Source organism: Phlebotomus papatasi, chromosome 1 (assembly GCF_024763615.1).
Source record: "Phlebotomus papatasi isolate M1 chromosome 1, Ppap_2.1, whole genome shotgun sequence".
Classification (NCBI taxonomy): domain Eukaryota; kingdom Metazoa; phylum Arthropoda; class Insecta; order Diptera; family Psychodidae; genus Phlebotomus; species Phlebotomus papatasi.
Genome location: NC_077222.1, coordinates 9,150,752 through 9,170,575, shown reverse-complemented (window position 1 = coordinate 9,170,575; position 19,824 = coordinate 9,150,752). Strand labels below are relative to the sequence as shown.

The 19,824-nt window shown below is 32.0% G+C and overlaps 1 protein-coding gene across 1 annotated transcript in view; it reads right to left on the bottom strand.

Annotated features, from left to right (window-relative positions):
• Positions 1 to 18,683, bottom strand: part of LOC129798707 (cadherin-86C) — a 94,057-nt gene extending 75,374 nt beyond the window's left edge. The window contains exon 1 of the mRNA XM_055841999.1: positions 17,021 to 18,683. The gene's annotated coding sequence lies outside the window, so the exon portion shown is untranslated. The remainder of the gene's footprint in view (positions 1 to 17,020) is intronic.
• Between the last annotated feature and the right edge of the window lie 1,141 nt (positions 18,684 to 19,824).

Here is a 19,824-nt window from a genome sequence, read left to right as displayed (position 1 = left end):
AGGGCTCAAGACTTTTTACTTGATCTAATATATTTTAGTTAATATTTTTTGCAGGAAGGCCTGATTTTAGGGATCAGGTCTTCCGGCAAGTGGAGTCATGCATTATTATTTTTTCTTATACAGGAATAGGGGTTGTCAATCCCATACCACGTGGAATCAAGAGCAGTGAAACTCACTGAATGCAATTCGAACACCTTTATTGCCAAAAAAAATCCTGGTAATCTGAAAGGGATTCGAATCCCAGACACTTATATCACAGAGAGGGTATCCTATACCACTTGACCCAATAAAGTACCTTTCATTGAAAAGATTCCTAAATAATAATTCAAACTGTTCATTTTTTAGATATACATTTTTTGTATAAAATACTTCAAATCGGAATTATCCTTCCTTTTCCTTAAATGATTAAAAATACTTCAGTGATAAGTTTCTAAATTTATAGGTGCTGTGATAAATTTATTGCAAATTCTCTTTATGTGCAAACCTGATATAAATGCACAATATTATGTTTTTTTTAATCTTTATGATTTAATTAACATTATTTAGTGTTTTATTGCAAAAGTTTATGAGATATGTAGAGAATTAGGTATCTATGTTTTTCCAGTTCCTGAGATAATTACTTCAAAGTGTTTTTCTTTTTAAAGTATTTCAAAACTTTAGTGATATTTTATCTGTTCATATGTACAAAATGAAGCTATAAAAAATCATGAATTACTAAATTTTTATAGGGGTCTGGAAATCTTGAACTTCAAATAAAATTGTAAAATAAATAGGATTTAAGTATAGTTCACCCTTAAATTACGTATTCACAACTTTTGTGTGCATATAATAGACTTACATTTAAAAGAGAATTATCCTTCATAACATAAACCCTAATAATGGCTGAAACTTATCCATAATTGTACACTCTTGGAAGCTTGGTAATTTTTTTTTTACATAAAACACTTACACCTTCACTTATATGCAGTCAAAATACTACACCCCTTGCGTCTTTTTTTTTCTTTAATATTTACCAGACTTGGTAATTTGTAAATTTATGAATAATTTATTTAAGAAGAAAATAACAGAGCACTTCATTCATATTTGAATTTCTGGTCTTCAATGCAGCGTTGAATGACCGAAATTAGTAGAAATATTTTTGCATATTCTGACTTTTCAAAAGGCCGTAAATCGAAATGTATTCAGAAAATTCTTTTGCAAACATTAAAGTAGCACTTAAGCGTTCCAATAATCTCCTTTAATGAACACATACTATATTTGCGTTTTGGTTTTTTTTTCGACTGTTTAGCAAAAATATTGGAATTAAACAAGCAAAAACAAAGTTAATATTCTTTTAATACAATCCATAAATAATTTAACATGCAATACACTATAAATGACCGCTTTTTTAACCGATAATCTTGTCTTATTAAATGTTCTTTGTATCTTTTTTTGGTTTTCGATTTTACACATTTCAATTATGTTTTTATCGTTTTATTCACATTCCACTGATGTTGGCAGTGTTATTTTATGTTGTGGCTTTTTTTTGCAGTTTTATTTTTGCCCAAGACGATACCGGGCACTAAAATTGTATTTAAATTGTTCTTTTTCGCAAAAGACCGAGAAACACGTTTGACCACCACGAGTTCCGAGACTGTTCTGAGAGAGTTGTGGTCAAGGAAACCTAGCTGGACACTCATGTTCTACCAAGGAATCGTGCACCCTTAGCAGCAGGGTAGCTGACCTGAAGGGTTGCTTGGCGAGCTTAATTCAAATGTAAATGGAGTACATATTTATGTATATATGTAAAAATTAAAATACTATATATAGTATAAAGGCGACGTGAATTATGTATCTTTCTCGGACGAAAGTTGACCCCGTTTTCCACCACCAAACATCTGACCAACCACCGTTCTCCAATTATTTCACATATATATATCCATTTACATTGAGTGGTATGGCGTGATTCCATTTAATAGAATAAATATTGAATGGATTTGCTTTTCCTGTCCATGCCTCAGTCCAATGGGAAACTGGAACTCCTAAGAGTTTAGAGGCACAAAAGGTCTCTAAATTCTTATCCAATTAACACGTGTCAACCCAAATAAATTGTACATAATACTGTGCTCAATTATTACCTACATTTTATTACAATATTTTTCTTTGCAAAACTCCATTTTCTCATAAAGTCAACAGTGGAAAGGTGTCATAGGATTTCTTTATTGAAGATATTGTTCTACAGCACCGGGTGTCCAGCAAATATTTTCAGTTTGGCTTGTCTTAGTTACCAAGCAACGCGACTTCGCTATACTTATTGGCAGAATCAGTCACCAAAGCCAAAACACTTGAGGTTTACATATATAATATCAACATTGCTCAGAAGAAACTAAGATTACGTGTTAGAGTACTATTAAGTGCTTCATTCTCTGCTATTACAAATTCCAAATGCAATTGTTCTTAGACCAGAAAGGCAACAAATGGGTATGGACGATACGGTTCCGATTGCATATTTGTTGTTATTGAAACAACAAAATGTTTATTTAATTTTAATTTTACTTTTATTGCATTTGCTTTGGTGAATTCTAAGATGTTAACCCTTTAGTGAGGAGTTAGACAAACTAATTAAAGACAGAATCAGTTTTTTTGGTTAGGGGTGCTGGATTTCCCACGGTCCCACGTACCCATTTAAGGCATTTTATCTGAATATACTGTCCTGCATTTAAAGTTTTACACTTATGCCTATACTTCGGGAAGGCAACGCCTGTGCCTTTGATTAATTATACAGGAACCCAGTGTATGTCATTATTATTAATATTCATTCCAAGTGAAGCAGTCAGTCACTTCAGACGTGTTTTGCAAAAAATATGGCAACAAGACGTGCTCATATGAAGCTCGTTGTTACTTAATCCTACATCCTGTACTTTTCAACTCTCTTTCTTCCTTACCAGGTCAAATGAGTCTACTCAAACTTCTAATTTAAGTCATTCGAATATTTTGTATTATTAGAAACCGTGATTTTCCGCTTAGATTGATTATATAAGTCAGCTTACAGTCGACTGAACCAAGGTTTCTGACGTTTACAAGAGACCGGTAATGGTAAGTCGGCGACAGACACAATCTTAGTACATTTATGGGAAATAAATAAAATAAAAATTTATTTGTATGCGAAAGTGTTTTTGTGTCTCTGAAGACTTTTCGAGACACAAAAGATGAAAGCTACTTTAAATAAGTCAACGCTGTTAGTATAAAATCCGGTAAAATCAGAAATTTGTTCTACAGAGAGGGTCGTTCAGCCACCTCTAAACAGCGTCTGATCATATGGTCGTAGAAGAAAAATTTTCTTGTATCATCAAATACAGCACCGTGAGAATAGTGCCAAAAAAATTTTTCCTAGTTGAAACGCCCTAATATGCACTATCTCGAATTTGGAATATAGGTTTTAGATTTCTCGTCCTACAATCAGTTTTTTATTGCCAAAGTTACGATCCTTGTTTGATACCTTCATCAAGACTTACATTACAGTATCAAATTAAAAAAAATAATAATAACAAAAACACTTAAAATAATGTTCTCGTTGTTTTTAATTTGAAATGCCTTTTTCGAGAAATAACTTTATGTGTTTTTATTAAATATTCTCATATTTTGTTATTGTATGTTGGCCATGAAGACGGTTCCAATCAGAGGATCGAAATGTTAGCCAATAAAAACTGATTACAGAACAAGAAATCTAAAACCAATATACCAAATTTGACTTTTGCTTTTTTTCATCTCATTTTGATCTTTTCTGTCTCCTATGCGTCTATGCGTACTGCCGGCTAAGTATTGATTTTAATCTCCAGAACGACCTGTGTATTACACTTCATTAAGGCTAGGCCAGTCAAGATAAGAGAGAGCAAGATTGCCAATTGTTCAGCCATTTTACACATTTTTAACTTCTCATAAGCACGATCAACATCAACATTCACATCAGGAAGAAGAGACAACTTCCTAAAACTGTCCCGATACTTATGGCCTACCGTTTCGGCCCCCTGCTGATTCAAACGACTTCGGATGATGGACGATTAGTAGATGGCAAAGGTCGCCAAAAAAGTTAAAGTTAACAATAAGAGGATGCCCCCATCATACTCGTTCATGACAATGTCAGGCAGTCTAAGGAACAGCCTTTATGATCGGCATCGGGGAAGTCATCTCAAGGTAAACAAGCAAGGTCCAACAAAAATTACTGCCAAATATAATATTATCGAGACACATCGACTTCTGCTCGATGGTCTCCGGAAAATAAGAACTTGGCCGTCACACTCCTTCATGAAAGAAGAGGAAAAATCGTTCAAGGTTTTCCTGTTATGAGTCTATCTATCTGGTTTTTGCCTGGCTTTGATTCAGAAAGAACCTTGGACATCTCCCTACTGAAGAGGACTTGCCTACTCACCTTCAGTGCTTTTAGTGTTCAGAGAGACACAAAGAGAAGCTAATATTTAACTCTCTATGAGCCTGTAAATTTAGCTTGATGTGTAAATGGAGAGGCTTCAGGGGACGCAGCATCTGTGCCAACCCTTATGTAGATTTGAGACCTTATGCCCTAGACACACTTATGACTTAAACCGAGAGACGACTAGTGAAAAATTAATGAAATGTAGTTTGAACATTATTCTAATATTATTACGCTAAGTCGTTTCTTGGCCAATCCTCAGGTCTGTCATGGCCCTTAGGGCTTAAAGGGGAGAGGTGAATTAGTGGGAATTTGTAAAAGAAAGTACTTTATTCGATAAAGTTCAGTCAATTCAGGGTTTTTATGATATAAATGCACGGTTTTTTTAAAAAAAAAACCGACACAGCTACGATCAGTACGATATACTCGCACTTACTACAAAGAATAGGACAACGACAACAAGCGATCACCAGGAATGCAGAAAAATCGTTTCACAGCTGTGAGGGAGAGGACCAGAACCTGGAACGAGATCATCTCAATGTTGATACCAGGAGGTAACAAATGAATTGATGCAGCAGATTGGGGGGTCAATGATAAAAGACAACGGAATACTCTATCAGTCTGTATTTGACCGGCATGCTGAGCGTATCAAGTTGTTCCAAAGTGAAAGTGGTAGTAATTTTGTTCCAAGACCCGATTTGTCCTTTTGATTTTCATGTGAGCAATTATTTTTTGTATTTTAATTTTTTATTGTTAATTATGTAAAAAGTATCAAATTTTAAGAAATATTGTTTTTGGATATTTGTAGACCTGAGGAAGGGGAAAAATCGTCCCCGAAACGTCGTATGCGAATAAAATAGAATAAATCTGAAACAGGTCAAAAAACCGTGAAAGTAGTTTATCATTATTTTGATTATAATTACGTTAAACTTCTTCTCTGCTTAAGTCATCCCAAGAAGCAAAATATCTGCCTTATAAAACCAAGTATTAGACAAGCCTTTTAGTGAACTTTTAAAAGACTTAGTGAGAATTTTCTGTTGAAATTCCTAGAGAAGCTCTTAAGATCTTTAAGAGTGCGCCACTTTTATAGTAATCTTAGTGATGGAACCAAGAGCGTTGTAAGCAAATAAAAAGATTTTTGGTTCTATAATGCCTTACTTAGGAAATTCTGCAAGACTATATTAAGAAAAAATTGCTTCTTGGGATAGGTCTGTCCATAAGGCTTAGCCATATGGCTTAACTTCTTTAATTTCTTATCAGTCGTGAGTTTTTGGAAAATGTTTACTAAGAATCGGATTATTAATGGTAAATGACCTATTGGATCCTGAAAAACCAATTAAAATCCTTCGGAAACTGGGCTATACCTCCAGTGCGAAGACCACTTTACCCTTGTTCATCAGGATGGAGTCTCTGCGATTAAGCGATCTAAGTTCAATTCGTCTACCGTAAGAGCACTAGCAAAATTGTCTTGGAGCAGAGGCTTATTGGGAAACTTACAGCAGAACCTCTTGTATAAGGGGATAAGATATGGCAATCATCCCTTGGTTCTGAAAATCTCTTCCCCAAATCGTCTTTGGGACTTTTCACCAACCATCCTGAAGCTACATTATCATCCCCTATTTACGGCTAAAAGGTTCAAGAAGTGCATTCTAGGGTAGGTAGGTAGTCTACTCATTTGGGAGACAAAATTATAGGCAATAAATAATCTGCAATAAGGAAATAGGGGAAAATATAAAGTGTTCGAAGCCGGAGTGCGTGCGAAGCTTGAAGCCCGTTCCTTAATCTAAGTGAGTAATTAACTGTTCGTGTTTTGAGTGGAATGTTGAGTTTAAAAGCTTTCCTGTCAAAGAAATTTACATTTCTTAATTTGATAGAAGAATCAAAGACCTTAATGCATCAAAAGTTCTCTATCAATTTAGAAATATGCTCTCTATGAGCTTATTATCTTCTTACATTTTAAAAACTATTCAAAGAAAAATTTAAAGCCATATTGGCGAATATGGATGAAATCCTCACCGAAATAGACTCTATGTCTAAGAATGAAAAATTGCATGACGTATGCAGTATTAATAGTAATAGTACAATGGCCTAGTATAATGGCCTAATAGTTACAAAAAGGTTATTCAATAATTTCGATTTAAATATGCAAGAAACTGTAACTTTTATAATCCATAAATCATACTCCTAATATGAACGGTTACCTATAACCGTTTTATTCCTTTTAAATGAAATATAAATGCAATTAAATGTTCTAAAGCTGTGCAGAGCATTGCTAGGTCATCGGATCATCATTAGAAATGACTAAATCACATAGTTTCTCAGGCAATTCCCATGCAGTATACCCAGCATACCTATGCTACGTACGGGTCAAAAGTGACTAAATTATTCAACAAAGAATTAAAACCAAAGTATTAAAAGTATTGCAAAAAGTGTCAGAGATTGAATAATTCAGTTTGATTTTTTTTATAGTGAATATTTAAGCACCCCCTTCAACCCATTTAATCGCGAAATAGAATTTAATACACCATTTCCAACACACGCAGACTTTTGTACAAAATTGTGGAATATTATTCATTTTAGTACCAAGGAATGTAATGTGACATATGAATATAGCCATTGTGCGTTCCTGTATGGAAATATAACAATCCCACGTACAGTTGGGTTATGAGTTCTGTGGCATTCCACAATTCACAATCTTATTTATACAGCAAAAACTTCATTGATTTAAATATATGCGTACTGAATATACATTACTTATACGACAGTTTAAAAATTAAGCAGCTTTTTTTCTTCGAGGAATTTATTATACTGTTGAATCAACTTTTTTTGGCAGAGTTCCTTAAACTCTAAAGTTAAACATGGCAGGAAATATAAAATTGAAATACCCACGGTGAATGAGATATATTTACTACTAGCGGTTATGACATAAACTGTGCATATTAGGACTTCAAAGTATTTTAAAATATTCAAAAATCGGAAATATAAGACTTAATAAGAAAAGAAAATTTACAGAAAAAAGTCTTAACCAAAAGAAATCGTGATAAAAGAAACAAATGTAACAATAGCTAGTGTTTCAAAAATCATTTTGTAAGATAAGATCTGAAACTTAGAAAAAAAGTTTCTGAATAAAACTATGTCTAAATCCTACAATCCTACTGAGTATGTTATAGCATAAAATTAGTTCAAATTAGGGCGCCCAGAACGATTAAACTATGTCTTCGAAAACTCTAAATTCCGAATTTTCCTGTCAGCAGGACTATCTTCAAAATAATCCGAAAATAAAACAAATCGTTGGAACCGTTTTCGAATTAAACCAAAAACATGGCATTGGTAGGTAAGATAGGGAGATGGGATGATAAAAAAAGTCTTTAGGGATTTTTTTTAGAGGGGGGAGGGGTCACTAAGGACTAGAAGTTGATATTTCTTATACGGGCTTTAGACTTAAGCTTAGCCATATGGCTTAAATTCTAAAATTTCTCATCAGTCCAGATCTCTAGGGAAATTTTGACCTCTGATTGGATTATTAAGGACAAATATGACCTATTAGATTCTGAAAATCAATAAAATCGGTTGCTGTTGAAGGTTTTGAAACCCTCGGGAACTGGGCTAAACCTGGTCTATACGGGCTTCAAACTAAAGGTTTAGCCCAGTTCCGGAAGGTCTCAAAATGCTAAATAGCGAGAAATTTTATTTTTTATTGAGAGTCTAATAGGTCATTTATCTTTAATAATCCAATCCTAAGTTAAATTTTTCCAAAAAATTGTGATTGATAAAAAAAACAGTTAAGCCATATAGCTTAGCCATAGGTCTGAAGCCGGTATAAGGCTTAGTCATATGGCTTAACTGCTTATCAATCACGTATTTTTGGAAAAATTGAAGTTAGGATTGGAATTTTGAGGATAAATTACCTATTGGCCCCACAAAAAGCAATAAAAATACTTGCTATTTGGGATTTTGAGACCTTCGGGAACTAGGCTAAACCTGGTCTGAAGACGGTCTTACGGCATGACCTCTATACCGGTAACAAGTTGAAAAAAAAATCGGACTGTATATTGCTCTCTCTTCGACCTTTTTTAGAAATTAAAAAAGTTTTTTCTAACGAAAATCAAATGGATAAAGTCAAAAATTCCTTGTTGCAAAGATCATTAATTTATGATAAATACCATCATTGTTTGAAATCTTCCATTTTAAACAAAGTTTTAAGATTTTTAGTTATTGAATCCTAAATAAATATGCCAAGATGGAATACAAAACAAAAAAACTCAATAAAAAATCTTTTTGAAAATTAGTTCTTTTGAATAATTTATCGTTAATAAGATTATACCTTCATTTTGAAATCCTTATAAGAGCTATTACGTTGATTAAAAATCTGAGTCAGGTCTGTAATTCTCCTGATTCAGATTCTCCTTGATCTTATGATTGTATGTTTTCGAATTACGGTATTTAATTGAAAATTTATTGCTTTCGAATTAATCGAAAATTTTCCACTTAGCTAGGATTCAAAAAAAAAAATCTTTTTTTTAGCAAATTAATAAACTGAATTTATTAAAAAATATATTTAAAAATCCAACTTAGAGGAATATTTCAACAAAATTCAAAAGCAATTAAAAAATGTAGATACGCTAATTGTTTATTAATAAAATAAGGATATCTTGCATTGCACCTTGTTCTAAAACATGGTTTATATAAACTTTTCTTTCCCTGAAACATCCTAAACACCATGATTCTAGTCTCATTCTGTTTTCTCTTGATATTCCAATATTTCGCCTAAAATATACAAATATTTTGAAAAGATATACCTATTGAGCTACTAAATAATAAATTAAATTATTAGCTTTCCATCTTTCATGGTGCTACTCCATTGAAAAATAAAAAGTGCAACTCTTTGTTTTGAACATTTTTTTAGTACATGACTGTTCTCATGTGTTTCTGCTTAATCGACCGTTATTTGTGTTGGTTCCTGTCTCAACTGTTTCCCTAGTCAACGTGGTGTTCCAAAACCAAAAAAAAAATTGTAATACGAAGCACCACAAACAAACGTAGATTACCAAATTTAATTTAGTGTGATGTTTAAAGGAAGAAGAAGAGTGCTAAAGAGTAAGATAGACATATGCTAAACTTTTAAGAAAGAAAGGGATGTGAATTTTGATTTTATGAAATTTGACCGATCTAAAAAGTGTGCCAGATCCATAACAAAAAAAAATTGAAACAGAAATATTATCGTTCGAATTTTGACAAAGCGAAAATAAAGGGTTGTTTATTCTATCTGCAACAATTTTAAATGTTAAATATATAAATTAGACCCATTTTTGTAAAGATTATTTTTTTACTGACCATAATTAGATATTTTACTTTTAATTTTTAATTTTTTACTGCCCATTTTGAATTTTTTACTGCTCTTTTGTTTTTTGTCATTTAAAACACATTTAAAAAAATTGTTCGAGCTTGAGTCATCTGAAGGTAATGCGCTTTACCCTATCATTATTTCTTTATTTTTCTTCTTTAGCACATGCATGTACTAAACTATAGCACAATTATGTACTAAAAGATGACTTATAGTACATGGCGTTAATAATTTGACGATAACTTTTGGTCAGAAACGTTACTTGAACTAGCAATAATGCTTACACTTTATGTACCGTGACTTTCACGTTCTTAGGAATTGAACTCAGAACTTGTGCTAGACACCTAAAGCTTTTTTCCGATTTATCTTCTTAGGCTTTATAGCATCACAAATCACTGCAGAACTTTTAACCAAACTGTAAGAACTGCACAGGTCTCATAATGTGTTTAGTGGTAGAGGGTGGCAGTTTATGAGTCACTTGAACCATTCATTCTTTTATGTGACTTGGATGATAAAGTGATTTTCTCTGTGTGACTCCTTCTATCGGATATTAATAAATTTTCAAGTCAAAGCAAGAGAATATCATTTTCTTCCCAACATGCGAGAAAATAAATTGAGAGGGTCATATCACTGGACACAGATATTTTTGTTTTTAAACTGAATATGCATGATACATTAAATTTAAGTACAACAATTACATAAAAAACTAGGTGTTGAAGACAAAATTGTTCTTAATTTACCAGGAAACAGAAAAGCTCATGTATTGCTATAAATTCTTGTGTATTTTATTGGTTTTTTAGTAGACAAATATTACTCTTGTGGATAGATATGTCAAGTATTGTAGGCATAAGTAATCTTCATGTTCTTTTGAGAAAATAAAAACTAAAGATACTGCTCACGACCTTCGACTTGTTTTGAATGAGGTTTTTGTAAGTATACTATTTTTTTCATTGGCAATTTATGCAAATTAGGTATTTTTTACTGGTTGCTACACATATTTTCTCCAATAATCGTAACAGAAATACCCACTAAATTATAGTCAAAAGCTGTGTAATGTACCATGCTTATTTATCAAGCTTTATGGCCTTTGTAGGGTATAAATGTTGGTTAAATACGGAACGACTTACGTAAAAAAAAATTGGCCGGATTTTTTTTTGTTCATAAGTAGTAGTGATTAATGAAAATCACCTTTTGTCGCGTAATTCGGATTACTTTTTGGAGTAGGTAATACTTTATTTTAAGTTCAACCATGAAGCTGTTTTAAGCCTGTTGACCAAAGATTTGTCTTGAAAGCTCTCCCATCGCAGATTCATGGCGCCATTCAATCTTTTTAATTTACATTATTACATTATGCAATATATGCGGACGTACCACGTGTATGTTGGACGCTATTATTTCCACTCCTTTGCAAAAATAACCATTGAAGAATGGTTTAAGAATTATTCCTGTCTCCCATAAATTCTAAAATCATGTATAATTTAATATTATACATCATCATAGCTGATTTTGTACTTTATGCAGGCATTTTGAAGTTTATAAGGGTTTTCATTGCTTATTATTCTCCCATCAGATATGGGCAAAGTATTAAATTTTGGTAAAGAAAGAAACTTTTTTTTTCTGTCTCATGCAATTGACTTGATACTGAAAGAGTATGCAATATGTAAATGCCCTTAGATATAACGCTACATTTGCTCACTTTATATACAAAAATAAATTCACATGATATTGATTTTTTTTGTACGGGTTTGAGCTGTACGAAAAGTCATAAATCTTTAGATTGCATTTCTTCTCCATTGGATCCTCCTTCCTCTGTCAGAAAGCAGTATGTCGGCAACATATCTTACATAACAGTTCCATATTTGTGCAAGATTTATAACATTAAATCTGTCTTTATAGACCTAACAAAGAATCAAACAGCCATTACTTCAAACAAGGAGAAGATGTTGTTAAACTTAAACTCTCTGATGGTGTCTCTTTCATGGGAAGAGGTACTAAAACCATATGCACTGAGAAGAAATCCTTAAAGAGACTATGCCTTAAAAAATTGTGTTGTCATAACACTTGCATTTGCTGTCTCTAATACTAAAATCACTAAAATGCCTAAAATAACCTCTACCCAGTGATTTACAAAATCCCAACAATTGCAAAATTCCAAAATTCAAATTTACACGGAATTGCAAAATTCCGTGTAAAATTGAGCCATAATTGTAATAATGAAGCCTCTAAGCTCTTTAACTCTAAAACAAGTGTTAAGTTTACACATTTAAAATTAGAACTGACGTTTGTAAACATTTTACTACCAAACTTTTAATTTTTTCATAAAGTATTAAATAATTTCTAATAATTAAATAACATTATAACTTTAAAATAGAAAGGAATAGTGTAGAGGGAACCCCTATTGGCACTTTGAGAATTCGCGTCTTGACCTATTGGCATCCCATTTTTACCATTTGGGATATGAAATTTGACCACCTATTCTTGTAAGAAAAGGTGGATTATAGTGAAAAAACTTCATATCACTTGCATTTTAACACTAAACCTACCGAATGTTTTTGGTCGTTTTTCCTAGCGCGCTCGGTCAAATGACAAACCGCGGTAGGGTAGAATACTTAACAAATTTCTCTTGGAAAAGAGGAAAAAAATAATATTCAAACACTGAAAAATATATTATACATGCATATTTTAAGAAATTCATAAAGTTTGACAGCCACATTATACCGTTTAAATGTGTTAATTTTAAAAAGTTTTTAAACCGGTCAATTTGACCGGTATTGGTAGGTTTAGTGTTATTATTTTGACGAAATTGCCAATAAATATCCCATGCCGAACAGATGTTCCTACTACCCTAGATTTAAATTCATCATCAGGTTTCCAAACGGTTCATAAGGAGCATATTCGTATGATCAATTTAGTGCTCTGCAGGTTTTCTTGTAACTACTAATCTCTATCTCTATCTTTCTATCTACATTCGACCAAAAGTCTATTTTGTGGAGATACTCAAAATTTCTGGGGTAAAATTTGCCAAACATGAAATAATTTGTAGCATTCCTCTCTCGCAGATGCAAAAATATCAAATAGACATACTGTTATATGTAATTTAGGGTGACGACATTATTTGTGGCTTCTGTCTTTACTTATGGCCACCTCGCAATAAACTTTACAATGTCACAAAATAATTTTGAAAAGCCTCAAAATTAAACATATTTAATGTGTTATAATAACACATGACATTTTTTTTGGTTTTCGGAATATTTTCTGAAAAAAATTGCGAATAGGCCATAAGTAAAGACAGCGTACAAGTAATGCCTCCACCCTATTCCTTTGTAGCCTTATCCAAGATTATTTATCTCTATCTCAACGAGAAATATGTTTTAATTAAGTTATTGTGCTATTCCAATTAAAAATGAACGCTATTTTAGTACTTTACTGTTCTTAAGTGTTTCTGCATTATCGACTTTTCTTTGTGTTGGTTCCTATCACGACTGTTTGGTGGTTTTAGAACACGGCGAGAACTAAAGAAATAGTCAAGATAGTAATCAATACAAATAAAAATCGATAATACATAAGCACTTGATAACTGTCATGTACACGTTGAAAAAAGAAATCGAATTCAAATTTGAATTCGAAAAACTTAATGTCGTCAGCTTAACGTCAGAATTTATACCCGTCAAATAATATCTGCAGATATCTTTAAGATTTCTGTAGAGAAAATCTACACCTCTACAGAATATCTGCAGATAAATTCTGTAGATATTCTTACGAATTTTATTTGGGCTTGGGACAAAATTCGTCAGAATATTTCGGCAGATTTATGACGAATCTCTGATGAATTTCTGTAGATATTCTGTAGATTTTTTCTACATTCCAGACTTTCCAGACAAGATGTGTCAGAAGAGATGGAAAAATTTTTCACTGAAGTTTGCAAAATTCTATAGAGTTATTCTTAGTGATATCACGGTGTTTATATAAAATAAAGAATTCTGCGACGCCGTGTTACAAGTAGAGAAAAGTGAAGTGAAAACTTTAAACAGAGTGTCGACCAAAATTTCGTGTTTTTGTATCATTCGATTGGTGATTTTTAAGAAATTAGTATTTTTGCTCGCAGTTTTTTTACTTATCTAAAATGTGTACTCGGTAATGCTTGTTAAGCAGAGCATACAATTTTCTTTATAACTTCTACAGTTTCTTCATAAATCAACAATATTTTTGTGAAGTAATGGAGGTTATGCAAATTTTCTAGGGAGAAATTCTGCCGAGAATCTGCAGATTTTCTCTGAATGTACTAGAATATACCGTTAAAATTCAAAAAACCTCCGAGTAAAATCGGCAGGTAGAGCAATGATTTGACGGGTATTTTTATTTTTCATATTTATTTAAAAAAAAACCGAAAATATCAATGAATTTTAAACCAAGAACTAACTTAGGGCTCTAAAAATAATAATATGATAAAAGAAAGAAATAGTACGAAATTTATTATACCGAAAAAGACTATAATTCTTATTTAAGTATGATTTTTAAATATTAGATTTGAAAAAACTATATTAAGCAATTTCTGAATACGTAATTACTATCACTAATAGTTGAAAAGAGTTGTATAAAATTCCTAATTAAATAAAGCGCAAATTAATTAAATTTTTCATCTTCGCGATTTTAAAATAATTCTTTAGATTTCGAAGTTTTAACTTGGCTTTTAAGACTTTTTGGTTTATCCTATAGAATAGATATCCTTAATTTTAAATTGTCAAATTTCTTGAAGAATATTAATAAAATTTAATATTATACAGAAAATGCTTCGCAAGAACAAGGCTTAAAGTAACATGTCAATCTTCTAGTTTTCTTGAACCTGATCATGATGGTTTTTAGCCCATAAACACGAAAAATCTTTAAGCGTTTAAAAATATAACGCTTAAAGACTTTTCGTATTTAAAGACTAAAAGAGTTAAATCTTTAAATTGGCCTTTAAAGGCTGAATTATATTCTCCGGTAAGGATATTTAATGTTAAACTTACTAAATTTCTTTGAGCCTTTAAACTAAAAGATAGCTAACTATACAAAAATAAATTAAATAAATAATAAAGAATAAATATTATTATTTATACAATAAAAAAGTTTGTATAGAAATATCAAACATATTTCAATTTTCTTAAATTGTGAAGTTACTCATCTGGACATTTTTAATCTTGAAATAAAGTAAGAGAAGTATATATCGACCGTACAGATCGGATCGTTCGATTTGCAGGATGGGTCCACCAGCCGGAGATAAAATGGATTTCTTTTAAATTATTTTAAACATTTTACCAATATTTCGTGGAAAATATGTTGCATTTGTTCATATTAAATTTTAAGGGCAGTAGGGATACCTTTGAATTGGGGTACCTTTGAAATTGGGCATTTTTTATTTTTAAACGGAATTGGACGAATTCGATTTTACCATGATATATTTTAGCTTCAGAAACCAATTTTAAAGCTACCAATTCACAATATACGTGATTCCAATATCCAACTAAGGTAAAGTGCCCTCACTCGACCAGAATCCTCGACTGACCGGTGCGTCAATTTTTTAATGTTTGATGGTCAATTTCTATGAACTTGTCAATGATTAATTAGATTAATGTTAGATCATAAGCTAAATATTATAGCAAGTAATAGCAAATATGAATAAATTGAATAAATAATTCTACCGGTCGAGTGAGAGAACTTTGCCCCATGTTTATTTTTTTATTAATTTCTTTTAATAATAAGAAGCAAAATGTACAGATATAGATAAATGTAATAATAAATTTTCAATTGGCATATACAAAAATATTTTTAAAAAAAAAATGGTCAGACCTAGGGTGAAAGGAACGTCTATTGACACTTTAAGAACTCGTGTCAGCACCTATTGACACCCTACTCTGTACCATTTGGGATATGAAATTTAAACATCTCTGTTTATAATAAGACGTATATTACAGAAAAAAACGTTATATAACTTATATTTTACTAGATACATTAAATAATTTTCAACATTTTGACAAAAGTGTCGATAGGGGTTCTCTGTCGAATAAACGTTCCTCCGACCCTATAATTTAAGCAAAATATGAAGCACTTTTCTTAATTGGTCTATCGCTTTCTTTATAGTAAATGTTGAGACAAGATTAGAATATATGAAGATTCTTTAGCATTTAATTCAGGATTGAAAATCTTTAACTTTTACACTTGATATTTCATTAAGATTCAGATTTTTAGGCTTCTTTATTTCAGAATTGAAGGGTATGTGTCCTTGTTAAAAAAAAAAGCTCTGCAGAATTTAGTGATACATAAGAAAATTATATATTGCAAATTTGAGGAATTTACAATAGTTTCAAACAGTTTAATTTTAATATTTGAAAGTAATTAAAATTTAATTCGATCCATTGATTTTATTTTCATTTTTGTATACAATTCTTTCAAGAAACAAACATATCATTAATTAAGAGGTTACGATGGTCAAGAAGATTAAAAGGACAGCATATTTTCTTAATTTTTTTTTAAATAGTAAATAAATATTTAATTCAATCTTAAGCCCTTAAATTAAAGTTTTTTTTTCTAAAAAAATATTTAAAGAAAATATTTGTTTTTAGTCTTCGTGACCCATGTAACCCCTTAACTCTTTCCGGACCGCAACATATGCTGCAAGCCAATTTCATCATTTTTTAATCATAAATATCTAAGCTCAAGAATTAATCGAGGTCTTACAAAAAATATCTTACATTTGGACATCCTTATAGTTTGTAATCATCCACAAGAATCTGATTTTTATCAGTTCTGAATAATTAAAAAACATTGTTTTTCACTGAATATTAATATGCTGCTTTGGGTACTCAGAGTCTCAAAAGAGACGAAAGAGTTAAGGGATTTTTTTTTCGTATTTGTTGCACTTTTTCCGCAAAGCTAAGAATAAGTGTAAAATTTTGTGTAGTAACTAACCCTCTTTTAGTGTAGTCAGTAAGCTTCAATTTCTTCTCAGTGCATGTTTTATTTTTATGAAGTAACAGTGCTTGCAAAAATTGACATCGGAAAATATAATTCAACACCCCAGGTTTTCAAGCACATCGCAAACACTTTCACCTTCATTTCGACTTTAGAATAAGTATAACTTGGGAGGAAAAACAAGTTGGTACATGTGTAATACCATTGTGTTATTTATGATTGAACGGTATTACTAGCCATCGAGCAGTTGGCGTTTTAATTAATCCTAATTGTGCAGTTTAATAAATTGAATTTCTATAAATTGCTAATTTATTTACCTGTTTTTCTTTTCTATGTCAAATGCAGGTCTTGCAGAGTGGCTTTATAAATCCTTTTACAGTTGATACGAATGCTATATATTTTTTGAATATATATAGGGGGAAAAATTGTTGAGTGGCTTGAAATATTTAGCATACAGCTTGTTGAATGCACATTAATTAATTACTCTCACTTTTCATACATTTTTCACATAATTCGTGGCACATGGTTTTGCTTTTTTTTTCTCTTCAAATGAAAAATTTATTTTATGATAATTAGGTTTACGAGGTTATTATTTACACAAATCAAATATAACCAGTTTAGAGTACTTAAGTCTTTTTTTCATCACTCTCAGTCTATAAATGTGTATTTATTTGTAAAAATGTTCAACTCTTGCAAAGTTTATTTCAATTTAACTTGCGGTGATTTGTTGAATTTTGTATTAAACCCACATCATTTGCTCAAATGATTTATCCTTTATTCCGTTGTGAAGATGTGACTTCATCCATAAGGCACGTTTCTAAATGAATCTCTTCTAATATTGAGCGGGTTTTTTCACACAATTCAGAGTCACTAATGAAAATTTAATATTTGTGCACAGATTTTTGTATTATTTATCAAGAGTTTTGCGATGACCTCAATATATTGAACACCAAAGATGTTTACTCACCACAAGACTGAGGTTCTTAAACAGTTGCTCGGGCACAAAAAAAACTATTAGGTAAATGTTGCAAATGAAAGTGAGAAATGCCTAGGAGCTACCTCGAGGTTATCATTAACATAATATAGAAAAAAAACCTCACTATATATTATTTGCATCAATTTCGTTAGCTGTTGCTCTATATTTTTTCCGTTTTAGCATCCACCGATTAGTTTGGTATGTAAATGACCGAGATAAACTGATGGACACTTAATATACTATCTTTACTAATTATACTATTTAATACTCTGTTGCACAACGTCCTTTTATTTTACACATTTAAGTCACTTTTAATCATAGGGTACTTTTTTCATTAAAAACCCATTTATCTCCGAGACAACAGAAAAACTGTTCTTCTATTCCGAAATGGCAAGAAAAATCCTTTTTTTCCTGGCATATGTTCATTTCCTCTCACAACCAATAATTGCAGACGCTTGGATCACCTCTCTGCTTGTTGCTCATAAAACGTCCACAAGAAAATATCCAGTTCGACTTGAAGATAAAATAAACCAAACGACACTTAAACACTGCACTTTAGTATAGGCGAAGGACTGAAGACTCTGCGTGGGTGTCACTGAAGTCTCTTTCGACAACTTTGACTGTGCAAAAATAATAAAATTGCACCGGAGTTGATATATAGCATTAAGGATATCGGCTTTTATTCTATCGTCCAAATTTTGCGCCTGCAGAGCGCCACAAAAAATTCTTTCGGCAAAGAAACGCGATTTGCAAAATTATGCAAGAAAATTCACTGCAAAAAAGTACATATCACAAAATAAAATTTAAAGAACAGAAAAAAACTGATTTGGGAGACAATACGAGGACGTTGGAATACGCGTCCGCCGCGACTGCCGGTCGTAAGTATTGTGCCTCTCTGGCGGTTTTGGACGCGAGACGGCATCAAGAGCCAGCAAGACAGCCTCACCACATGTGCAAGACAATTTGCAGCATACGACTCTACAGACTCTGACCACAACATTGGACGCACTTATAACAAAAGATCTTTAAATTAGAATGAGATGACTTACCTTATGCTTAATTCTGGTTCGTTGAAACATTTTATCTTGGGTAATAAACTTCAAAAGTTCCGAACTCTCAACTCATCTTCCCCTCAAAAATGTAAGTAAAATAACAAATAATAAATTTAAAAAAAAAACGAAATGGCTCCTACATTCCTTAATAAATTTATGAAATCATTTAGTAAAAACCATGAAAACAGCTCTTTTAAAAGGACATTCGAATCCGAGTATAACGGTCACAGATTAAATAAAAATTATTATGAAAATTATTATTTATTGGTAAGGGAAGTGTACCACGGATCGGAATGTTAGGAGACATGCTTCATATTTAGCTGAAAATATGACTCCCAAAACATTATTTGGTAGTTTTTTACATGCCAATTGATATATTAGTGATCCGTTTAACTATTTCTGTGCATTTACGCTTTTGTTACTTACGGAAATTAATAATGTATAGTATACAGTAGAACCCCGCTATAGGCCATCGCTCTATAGTCCACAATTTATCGACCGTTGATTTCAAAACACTGATTTTAAGTTAGGTTATGTTTTTTAGTACGCGACATGCAATGTTGTTGTAATTATTTTAATATTTTTGGCAAACTTAGTTCAGTAGTTGTGATAATTGTGATCCATAATGAAGAAAGCGAGGACAAGTACCACAATCGCAAAGAAAGTGGAAGCCGTCGAGCAATTTCAATACTAAAAGTCGTTGATAATTTTAAAAAATGGCATGGACTATATAATGCGACTCAAGTGTCAAATCTGGAACCAAATATGGACTATAACGAGGCTCTACTGTAAGTTTAAATGCAAGGATACAGTGTGTTTCGCAGATTGGAAAGGTCTTAATCAGGTGTTCCACGGCGGTGGCAGCCATAATCCCGAAAGCCAAAATCCCGAAAGCCAAAATCCCGAACGCCAAAATCCCGAAAGCCAAAATCCCGAATTTTTAAAATCCTGAAAGGGATGAAATTATATGGAGGAAAATGTTTAAAATAATTTTCCAAGACACAGAAGATTTTCCTTTGCCTCCAGCAAGCGCGGGTACAATCGTGGGAGTAGCTATAACACTTTTAAGAATTCGGGATTTTGGCTTTCGGGA